Consider the following 12,479-nt stretch of genomic DNA (forward strand, 5'->3'; position numbering starts at 1 on the left):
TTCGTGCTGGTGTCATCTTCAGTACCATTAGGGGAGAGGACGACTAGCTGATCCAGGCGAAGTCAGTGGAAGAGAGCCTCCAGGAGACCAGCAGGGTCAGGTCTCTCCTACAGGAACTTGGTTGGGGCATGAACATGGAAAAGAGCAGCCTCAAACCCTCCCAGTCCTTAGAGTACTTGGGGGCCTGATTAGACACCACGCAGAACAAGATCTTCCTTCCTCTCTTGAGGAGGAGACTGATGGACCAAGTATACCGCTTGACGACCACAATGCGCCCCAAGGGCGAAACCCTGACAGGGATATCCAATCCCCCGGACGCCCGGCTTTCACTGAAGGATGGCCCACGAAGGTGCCTAACACCTCAGGAAGTGATCGCAACTAAAAGAAATAAATCTAACTAAATGAAAAACTCAAACTAAAGACTGCAGGAGTGCATCTCTACCATCTGCTGGAGTCAGAAATACTGAGGGACTGCAGGTGGCACTCTTGTATATATGGCAGTGCCCAAAGGTTTTGCTCTCTGACTCCATCTGCTGGTAGGGATACACAACCCACTTCTCTAGACCAGTGGTTCTCAACCTTTTTTCTGTCGGGACACACCTGACAGATGGTTCTCACATGCATGACACACTGACCCATGATCGTCATGGGGCTAGATGTAAAAGTACAGTTTGCATCCACGGGAACCCCCCTGACCCACAATAATGGATGTAAAGCAGAATTACGACATTCCCCATACAACTCACCCTACAAAAAAGATATTCTGGTTCTGGTGTCATCTCAGTAACAGCAACTCAAACTCCTACTTCCAGGCTCAATAGCCCTACTTATGAAAAGACAGCAGTTTACCACCAATGCATGTCCTCTTGAAAATACAACAAATAAGTCTGATACAAACGCTTATATGCTAGTAAAATATCTTGGTAACACACAGAACCGACCTAACATACTCCCAGGATCTGTAGTAATGCACATAAACTAATCCGCACACAGTTACACCTGTATTATGGAATACACTCAAACAGGAGCAATCCTATCTATGAAAAGGCAACACTACAAATATTAAATCAGGCCCTAAAACCCAATACTACATCTATTAGGAAAACAGAACAAGCCAAGCTGCTATAGATCCCCACACAGAAATAATTGTAAAAATATACTAATAAGCAGAAAAAATGTTTCAAAACAGCTATGAACAGAACAACATCCAACAATTAAAAACTCATAAAAACTATTAAAAATTCTCCAAACACCAATAAAATATTTAAAAAAAGCAGACACATCACATAATATTAAATAATTAAAATGGCAGTAAATCAAGAAAAATAAACTTAAAGCCACCTTTAATTACACCCTCCAGCAGCTCTACTACTCCTCTTCCATGCAGGCCGTAGCACACACCAGAAGCAGCAGTAGTGGCTAAGCTCTATACTCATGGTCCTCTTCCTTAGGGCCCATGTCTCACACACACACACGCACACACACCATACCAGTCATGCCCCCATGACCAGTTTGTCTCTCACACCAATCATTTCCCAAACAGTCTTTCACACACACACCAGTCACCTTCCTGAACAGTTTCTCTCATGCCATACGCACACACAGGCTTCCCACTCCTGTGTTCTACTTACATGTACGGGCTTCTCACTCTCATTTTATTTATTTATTTATTTATTTAAGGGTTTTTTATATACCGAGGCACGTTTGCAAAACATCACCTCGGTTCACAATGTAACATAACCTAGCAACAAGCTTTACAATAATATAAATTTTTTAACAAGGAGTCAGTTAACAGGGGCTGGAGGAAATAATACATGGATTATATACATATGTACATTTTTTTTTTTTTTTTAAACAATAGAGTTAATCAAAGCAGTTAGGTTATTGGCGGGGGGGGGGGGGGGTATTAGGAGTAAGAAGGTGGAGGAGAGGGAGACCCACAAGAAGTGGGGAGGAGGGAGAAATGATATAATTGGGCGTGAATCAGTCGGGTGGTCATATCGTAGCTTTGGAGGGGAGTCCGTTAGTTAGTCGTAATAATCACTTTCTCTGTCTCTCACACACACACACACACAACCAGTCTCTCACTCCCATGCTTGTTCTCTCCACATGCACAGGCTTCTCATTCCCATAATCACTTTCTCCCTCTGTCTCTCACGCACTCATACGCGCACGCACACACCAGTCACCTGATCTCTCTCATGCATACACACACACACAGGCTTCCCACTCCCATGTTCTCTTTCAGATATACAGGCTTCTCACTCCCATGCTGTCTCTCACACACAGGTTTCTCACTTCTATAATCACTTTCTCTGTTACACACACACACCAGTCTCTCTCTCATTTCCATACTCGCTCTCCACGTGCACAGGCTTCTCATTCCCTGAATCACATTCTTTCTCTCACACACAGTCTCCTTACCAACCAGTCTCTCTCTCATGCACGCACACACAGGCTTCCCACTCCCACGCTCTCTCACATAATCAGGCTTCTTACTCCCTTGCTTTCTCACATACCCAGTTTTCTCACTTCCATGCTTTTTCTCTCACACTCGCATACACATCAGTCAACTCTCTGAGCAGTCACTTTCATTGTCTCTCACATATGCACACAGATCAGCTCTGACCAGTTTCTCTCAATCACATGCTCTCAATCAAATACATTTTCTCACTTACACACAGGCTGGCTGGCTGGCTGCTTCTCTTTCTCTCACTCACTCACTTCCTCCCCCCCCCCCCCCCCCCCCCCCCCCCCCCGAGCACAAATGTTACTGCTGCAGCCTCCAGCCCCCGCAGGCCAAGAAAGAAGAATCCCATCGACCGCGGGAGGCTCATGCTGCTGTCTCCTTTCCCGATTACCGTCTGCTTTGATTGCTCGGGGGCTGAAGCTGCCGCCGCCACTTTTCCACGCGGCACGGCCTTTCTCCTTCCCGCGCACCGCGTATCACTTCCTGTTCCGGGTCACCGGGGGGGGGGGGGGGGGGGCAGGAACGGGAAGAAAAAAAGGCCAGCCGCGGGTGCCACAGCTTCTTCTAGCACTGCTGCCATTCCCACTGGGCTTGAATGTGCTGATAGCCCGGCGGCAACGGCAGCAGGGAAGGAAGAGCAGCGGGAGAGACCGGGAGCACCGACACACCTGCCGGTGCTTGGCGACACACTGGTGTGTCGTGACACACTGGTTGAGAAGCGCTGCTCTAAACTGATCTGGGTATGTTCAGGAAATCCCATTGCTGCTCCTTGTGACTTTGGGCAAGTCGCTTTACCCTCCATTGCCTCAAGTACAAAACATAGATGGTAAACCCTATGGGGGTACCTTCAGTACTTGAATGTAATCTGCTTTGAAATGCCAAAAAGCAGAATATAAAAATCAGATAAAATAACATTTCTATGATAGAAATCTATAAAATGAGCAGAATGGAATGGGTGAACATTGATTGTCTGTTCTTTCAAAAGGACTGTGGGATATGCAGTGTAGTTACTAAATAGTTACTAAGTTACATAGTAGTACATTTAAACAAATAGTAGAAAATATTTTTTTCACTTAAATTGAACTCTGGAATTTGTTGCCAGAGGACATGTTAGTGTAGCTGGATTTAAAAAAAAGTTTGGACAAGTTCCTGGAAGAAAAGTCCATAAACCATTATTAAGGTGGACTTGGTGAAATTGATTGCTTGTCCCCAGGATAAGCAGCATGGAATCTATCTACCCCTTAGGATCCTGCCAGGAACTTGTGACCTGGATTGGCCACTGTTGGTAGCAGGATCCTGGCTTGATGGACTTTTTGGTCTGACCCTGTATGACAAGTCTTATTTTCTTTTGGTGGTTTTTTTTTTTTGGGAAGTTTTTAAGAAACTGATTGTTAATGCATGGAAGGGTGCTTTATTGCAGTTTAGTTACCCTAGTGCCAGGCTGTTTTCACCTCCCTTTCTTTCTCCTCCTTGGAGCACTTCTTGTGTGGTGGTAGGTACTGTACACCTATGCTAGTCTCTGTTTGTTGTAACCTGGAACCATATAAAGTGGAATTGATCTGGGGAGGAAGTGACGTCATCCTGGTGAATAGCAGCATAAAACAAGGGCTCCTGCACCTACTAAACTAATTTCCTTACAATCTCAACCATCCGGAGCTTAGAACCCACACTAGGGCATTGGGCTGGTAAAGCAAACATTTCTGATGACCACGCGGCGAAAACCTGTGGATTTTCGGAAATATTCTTATAAAAAAATGATACGGAATGAGGAACCTCCGGAAGACAGCATGGCGGACATAGAGCAAATCATACCGGACACGCGAGATATTGAAGAGGATCACACATCGGAAGATGGAGACTTACCAACTAAAGCTAAAATGAAAAAGCTGGTTTGCTGACTTAAAGAGCGAAAACGCCAACAATACTAAAGATATCATGCAGTCTATCGATGAGTTGAAAAGAGAAATGGCGGAACATGGCCACCGCATTTTTGAAGTGGAGACTCGGCTGGATGCCCACAGCGAGGACATAAAAAATCAGCGAGAATTACAAACTGTGCTTCAGAGCGAGATTGAAAAATTACAAGAAAAGTTGGAGGATTTAGAAAACCGCTCTCGAAGGCACAATTTACGTTTTCGTGGAATACCGGAAACACCTGAGCATGCAGACTGCGCGGCAGTGGTGATTAAAATATGCGCCATGTTACTGGCCACGGAAGACACGACTTTACCAGCAGACTCAGGTACGGTTATTAAAATAGACCGTGCGCATTGCATTTATGGACCCAGACTGAATAACAACCAAGCTAAAGATATTATAGCATGTTATCACGATTTTACTATTAAAGACAAAATAGCAATGATTGCGAAAAAACAGGCCACGTGGACCTGGCAAGGGCATACCATTCGGGTTTTCACTGACATATATCTCCGATCATGATCAAGAAACGTCAGGACTTAAAACCTATTACTGACCTTTTGAGATCAGAAAATGTGCGGTATCGTTGGCTATACCCGTTCGGGATGAGCTTTGCACTTCAGGGAGAACTGCATCGGGTGAAAACTCTAAAGGAAGCAGCAGGGGTCTTGCAGGCCGCGGGTTACTCCGGATTTGAGCAAGCTGCAGTTGGGCCGAAGTTACACAGTCGAAGGGAGGATCAGCCCAGATGACAGAGAGTGCACAAGGGTGATAAGAGATTGCGGCGCCACACTGATAACCCTACAACACCTACGGCTCCAACATGAGGACTATCAGAGGGCTTTTATCTCTCTAACTTGGATTTTATTTATTTTATTTATTTATTTAAAACATTTTATATACCGATTTTCACGGAAAGTATCTGACCAAAACGGTTCACAACTTCAAATTATAAAGATGAAAAATAAAAACAAAATAAATAAATAGAAAAAAGTAAAGATTGAAAATAAATACATTGTATAATTATAATCCCTAACACTCTACATAACTAACTAAAAAGAAATTTTTTTTTAACAAAACAAGAAAAGTCAGAAATTTAAGAAGAATTACAAAACCAAGGTCCTCATTATCATATAGTTATCAACAAATAGTCTATTAAGCTCCAGATATGTATCATAGACCGATACTGATATTATAAGGAGCTTTGAGTAGAGGTATTCATTTCCTCAATTCCTGCATAAGCTATTTTAAATAGATAGGTTTTTAGAGCCTTCTTGAATTCCTTGTGATCCATAATTGATCTCAGGGAATTTGGAATCGAGTTCCAAAGAATGGGTCCCGCCACTGAAAAGGCTCTCTCTCTTGTTATATTTAATCTAGCCAATCTGACTGTGGGCACCTCAAGCAGATACTTAGAAGTAGATCTAAGATTTCTAGTAGGCTTGTATAACCGCAATGAGGTGCAAAGCCAGGTTGAATCCGGATCGTATATTAACATATGAATTAATGATAAGATTTTGTATTTCACCCTAAACTTGATGGGCAACCAATGTAACCCATACAGGATGGGGGTGATATGATGTCTCATGGATGCTCCTGTTAATAAACGGGCAGCAGAGTTCTGAATCTGCTGCAAAGGTCTTAAGGTAGAATCCGACAGGCCCAAGAAGAGGCTGTTACAATAATCTAAACCTGAGAAGATGATAGATTGAATAACCGTTTGAAAGTCTGATTTAAGTAAGAGTGACTTTAGTCTTTTTATTGTCTGTAGTTTGAAAAATGAGGTCTTGGTCAAATGTGAAATGTGATGTGTTAGAGATAAATTGGTATCTAATTGTAATCCCAAATTACGAACCACTCTTTTTATCTCAATCACCTCTGTACCTAGCGTGATTGAGGAAGGTGGACAATTAACAGGATTCTCAATCACACTTAACAAAAGGAATTCCGTTTTTTTTTGAATTAAGTTTAAGCCTACTATGACTTAACCATTGCTCAATTGTCTTTACATACAAATTACATAATGAAATGGTCTCTGTCCAAGATGTTTTATAAGGAATGTACAGGGAAACTTGTTAGCTCCTCATGGGAACTAGCACGAGACGTATCGTGTCGTTGGATGGTTGATCTGTTTATTTTTTTTTTTGTTATAGTTTCAGCTTAGTACAGGAGATTATAGTTATTCATAAAGTGTATAGGTTGTTTGAATGGGTGGGAACTCACCAGGATGATGTCCTCCTCCTTATTAATAGCGACGAGGGTGATCATTGCGAACCTTGTCGTGACGGGGATGGTAAAGTGGGGTAGGGGATTTAGGGATAAAGGGGTGGGGAAATGCTTCCTGGGGTATTATCAGGAAACTCCGATTACTGAAAGGGATTGCGCCATACATATATGGATGTATATATACTTAACAAGCCCTCCGGACACAGTTCTCCTACCAAACTCAGACATAAGATTGGACTCCTTTGATTCGACCCACACTTTAGAGGTAGAATCGCTGATAAAAAGAATGAAACCTTCGACCCACCCGCTGGACCAAATACCTTCCAAGCTACTGATTCTCATTCCAGAATACATATCCAAATATCTAGCTGATATCATCAATTGTTCCCTTACACAAGGAACATTCCCGGACGCGCTCAAACTGGCCACGCTCAAACCCATACTCAAAAAATCCAACCTGGACCCGGAAGACCTCAACAATTACCGTCCCATATCAAATCTCCCATTTGTATCTAAGATCATGGAGAAAATTGTAAATAAGCAACTCTCAAATTACCTAGAAGACCACAATATACTTCACAAGTCACAATATGGTTTCCGAAAAGAACACAATACGGAAACCCTCCTCTCCTCCCTCCTGGATCAACTCTATATTGGTTTTGATAAAGGACAGTCATTTCTCTTAGCTCTCCTCGACATCTCTGCGGCTTTTGATACGGTAAATCACAATATCCTCCTAAACCGACTCTCAGACATAGGAATTACAGGTTCAGCCCTCAGATGGTTCGAATCTTTCCTCAGTAATAGAGGCTATAAGGTAAAAATTAAAAACATGGAATCACCTCATACTAATGCTCCTTTTGGCGTCCCCCAGGGCTCCTCCCTATCACCCACCCTGTTTAATATCTACATTCTCCCCCTCTGCCACCTACTTTCAAACCTCAAACTCAAATTTTATATTTACGCAGATGACCTTCAAATTTTAATCCCTATATCCAAATCATTGGACTCAACACTCAGGTTATGGAACTCTCATCTACAAACTATAAACCACTACTTATCCAGCCTCAACCTTGTGCTCAACACCTCTAAAACCGAACTCTTACTAATTACTCCAGAAGGTAGTCCCATACTTCTCCAATCACAAAATACTCCACATATATCACACGCCAGAGATCTTGGAGTCTTAATCGACAGTCACCTGAACCTAAAGCATTTTATAAAACACACTACTAAAGAGTGCTTTTACAAGTTACAAGTACTCAAAAAACTCAAACCGCTCCTATTCCACTACGATTTCAGATCCATCCTCCAAGCCATTCTGTTCTCCAAGATCGACTATTGCAACTCCATTCTGCATGGTCTTCCAGCCTCTACCATTAAACCTCTCCAGCTGCTACAAAATGCAGCGGCAAGGATTTTGACAAATACCAATCGGAGAGAGCATATTTCTCCTATTCTAAAAGATCTCCACTGGCTCCCAGTAAACTTCCGGATCCTTCATAAATCTCTCACAATCATTCATAAAAATATCTACCATCAGACCCCGCTTGATCTGTCTCATCCTCTGACTGCACTCGACAGCCAGGCCTTTAAGGGATGCCTACAAGGGATCTTTACACGTTCCTACAATCAAATTAGTGCACCACGCAAACATCAGAGACCGGTCATTCTCTACCGCAGGCCCTTCCATGTGGAACGCCATGCCTCCGGACCTCAGACTGGAGACTTGTCTAACAACTTTTAAAAAGAAACTAAAGACATGGCTGTTCAGCCAAGCCTTCCCCACTACAAACCCCATTGCCTGATCTAGAATTGTATACCACACATCTTTGTAAACAAAATTCTCCATATTTTCATGTATAATATCCATTAAAGAGGCTGGCCCCTTGCCCCCTCTTATGTATATAGTATTTATTCTATTTTATTTCACTTTATATATTTATTGCTCCGTTCACCCCTTCTTTATTTTCCTACTCCAAGTTAAGGCTTCCTTGTTATAATGTAACTGTATGCTCCGTATCTCTTGTTGATTGGTTAATTTTATATTCTGCTTAGTTCATTGTAAACCGAGTTGATTTGATTTGTATCAAGAAAGTCGGTATATAAAAGCCTTAATAAATAAATAAATAAATAAGAATGGTATCTCTTTTCATTGTTATGCTTACTATTACATATAGGTAAACTCACATACTAGATGGCTAAGCTTAACATTCTCACCCTGAACGTAAAGGGCCTGAATTCTCCTTACAAACGTCATTGTCTTTTTGCTGAATTACAGGCTAAGAGGACGTCCATTGCCTTTTTGCAGGAGACACACTTGAAAAAGCGCCATGAGCACTTGGTGGCTCGGGCTTCATATCCAGCTCAATACTGGTCAGCTAGACCGTTAGCTCATAAATATCTGGGGGTGGGCATATTAATTGCCAAAGATTTGATATTTGAGGAGGAGGCCTGTCTTCGGGACCCTGAGGGCCGTTATTTAATACTTATCTCAATTGGGACCGTAAAATATGTATTGGTTAATCTTTATGCTCCTAACACTGGTCAGGGATTATTCTTGCAGAAGATGCTTCAAATGTTAGCAGATTATGCTGAGGGTAACCTGATTATTGGTGGGGATTTCAACCTCACGCACAATCCCTATTTAGATAATTCCGCAGCTGCAACAACATCGCCCAAGGGGGATCGCATAGTTTTTAAAAATTTCATCAATAGCCTTCACCTCCTGGATGTTTGGAGACTTTGGCACCCTTCTGTTCGTCAATATACATTTTACTCCAGGGCACATAATTCCTATTCGAGAATAGACTATTTGCTAATGTCTAGAAGTTGTTAACTTGGTGAGGGACCCTCAGATATACCCAATTACGTGGTCAGACCATGGCTCGCTATCTTTACAATTTGACATTGGTCTTTATGATAGAGGCACACAATATTGGAAATTGAATAAAAGCCTATTGGAATGTCCTGAGTTCTGTCTTCAATTGCAGACTGATATTAAGGAATATATGCAGAACAATGATAAGGAGGGTATTTCCCCCATGACATTATGGGATTGCCTTAAGGTCACTTTGTTCAATTCATTACAGGGGCAGGTATCCTTGTCTGCCGTAACTAATATGGCTGGGGTAACACTATTAGCCAAACCGGGCAGGGATCCCACTGTGTGTGGCTTTTATCGCCCTATATCTCTTATTAATCTTGATATGAAGATTCTGGCCAAAATTTTAGCAAATCGGCTCAATAACTACCTACCAGGTCTAATTCATTTTGATCAATCCGGCTTCATACCTGGCAGGATGGCATCTGATAATATACGTAAAATAGCAGACTTAATGGGTTGGGCTACCTCGTTGACGCCGAAAAGGCCTTTGACTTTGTTCATTGGCCCTTTTTGCTTCAGACAATGAAAGCCTTTCACTTTGGGGACAAATTCATACGCTGGATTCAGAAATTGTATGAATCACCATCGGCATGTCTGAAAATCAATGGGGGATACTCCCAGGCATTTCCTGTGGGGAGGGGTACGTGCCAAGGGTGCCCATTGTCGCCCTTACTATTCGCAATGTTTTTGGAACCTTTCACCCATCATATTAGACAGAATGCTGAGATCCGTGGTATACAAATTGGGGATTTCTCATCAAAACTGTCGCTATTTGCGGATGACATTCTGTTCACTATCACTGACCCTATTAATTCTTTGCCGGCCATTACCAAAGAAATCTCAGCCTTTAGTGGAGCATCAGGATTTAAAATAAATTGGGATAAATCGGAGCTTCTAAATGTATCCACACCACAGGACATCACAGAGCAGTTATGCAAGTCTCATCCCTTTAAGTGGGCACAAGACAAAATAAAATATTTGGGGATCTATATTGGCAGACAGGGCGATTTGTTCCAACTTAATTACCCTCCTCTCATGGCAAAAATATATAAGGACATGGAGGAGTGGGGTAGATATCACATTTCATGGTTGGGCCGCCTTGCGGTCATAAAGATTAATATACTACCTAGGATATTGTATCTTTTCCAGACGTTACCAATTCTTATACCTAAACAAATTTTAGTTAAGTGGCAGAATAGGCTTCTTAAATACCTCTGGAAAGCTAAGCGTCCCAGGATAGCTAGAGCAACTCTCTATTTACCCCGCTCACAGGGTGGACTGGGAATGCCAAATTTACATTACTACTTGGGGGCGGCTCAGCTCAAGGCAGCAGTAGAGTGGCACAATACCAAACGACGAAAGCCTTGGGCGCAGCTGGAACAGGAGATGTTGGCCTTACTACCTGTTGCAGCGACGATGTGGCGAAAAGGCAAGCAATGGCATCCTAAGGTGACCTTGCCTGAGACTGTGAGGGTTACCCTTCAAGTGTGGGAACAATGGCGACCTACACTGCTGGGAGCTAGGTCTGTGTTTTTGAGTACCCACCTTTTTCATCACTTGGCCTTTCCTCCATCGATAGCTTCTCAGGCTTTTATAGATTGGAGGCTTAAGGGTATCCAGCAGATAACTCATGTATGGGAGCCAGGGAGGATGGTGTCTTTCCAGGCTCTTCAAGAGAGGTATGGCCTAACTGATAGGGATCTATATAAGTATATACAGATTAGGCATTTCCTATCTCAAACACAGGTGGTGAATGAACTATCATTAGGGACTCCGCCTATTGAGTCTCTCTGTTTGCATGCTGATAAGGTGTCTAAACACATCTCTAAGATTTATAACCTACTAGCGGGAAAGCTTCACCTGACGGCTTCTTATATAGTTGCCTGGGAAAGGGATTTGCAGGAGTCATGGCCAATTGAAGACTGGATCAAAGTCGCCCAGGGAGTAGGAAAAGGGCTAATTTCGACCCACCATATAGAGAACTGTGTTAAACTCCTATATAGGTGGTATATCTCACCAGCACAGCTGAGCCACATACACTCTGAACACTCTGGATATTGTTGGAAGAAGTGTCAACAACGTGGCACTTTTTTTCCACATGTGGTGGACATGTTCCCAGGTACAAGGGGTCTGGCAGAGCATTTCACTGTGGACTACTAATATTCTGGGCGGGGTGCTTTATCTCACTCCATCTCAGGCATTATTAAATAAAGAAATACCAGACAGGATGATTTATCAAAATCTTTTTATTAAATATGTGGTAACAGCGACACATTGTGCATTAGCATTTCATTGGAGGGACTACCGGGTCCCATCGTTACAGGACATTCAGGCACGAGTGTTAAATATGCATACCTTAGGGAAAATAACTGCACATAAACATAAGACCACCCTTAAATTTCAGAAAGTATGGCAAGGATATGAAGAATGGTTATTAAACCTCTCTAAATAAGAATGATTGTACGAGGGGTAACTGCTGATTTACTGTAAAGGGTTTAATGTACTTCTCTAGCAGGTGGCCTGGTTTGTTTAGGTCCCTAGCGGGGTTCTTTATATACTATTGGCATACTTGTAAACTGAGTTGGTTATATATATCCTTAGTTTCCCTGTACGTACCTGGATCAGTCCAGACAATGGGTTATGTCCCCAATCCAGCAGATGGAGTCAGCACAAGCTTTGAGGGGGTGTATCCATATTTCTCACAGGACAAGCAGGATGGTTGTCCTCACAAATGGGTGACATCGAGGATGGAGCCCACCACGGAAAACTTCTGTCAAAGTTTAAACAGAACTTTGACTGGCCCCTACTGGGCATGCCCAGCAAGGCACTGACCCTGCAGCCAGCAGGGGTCTCCCTTCAGTCTTCTTTTTTCCGCGCAGCAGTTGCCACGCGGGTGAAAGGAGCTCTCTTACCACGTTCCTGACAGGAATTCGGTATTTTTCTATCCGAAGAAAAATTTGCCCCTCAGGGGTCTCCCTT

The 12,479-nt window shown here is 42.8% G+C and overlaps 1 protein-coding gene across 9 annotated transcripts in view; it reads left to right on the plus strand.

The window, feature by feature from the left end:
- HUWE1 (HECT, UBA and WWE domain containing E3 ubiquitin protein ligase 1) overlaps positions 1-12,479 on the plus strand; it is a 907,188-nt gene that overhangs the window by 128,356 nt on the left and 766,353 nt on the right. The gene's annotated exons all lie outside the window — the stretch shown is intronic.

The sequence above is a fragment of the Rhinatrema bivittatum genome, chromosome 1 (assembly GCF_901001135.1).
Source record: "Rhinatrema bivittatum chromosome 1, aRhiBiv1.1, whole genome shotgun sequence".
NCBI classification, from domain to species: Eukaryota; Metazoa; Chordata; class Amphibia; order Gymnophiona; family Rhinatrematidae; genus Rhinatrema; species Rhinatrema bivittatum.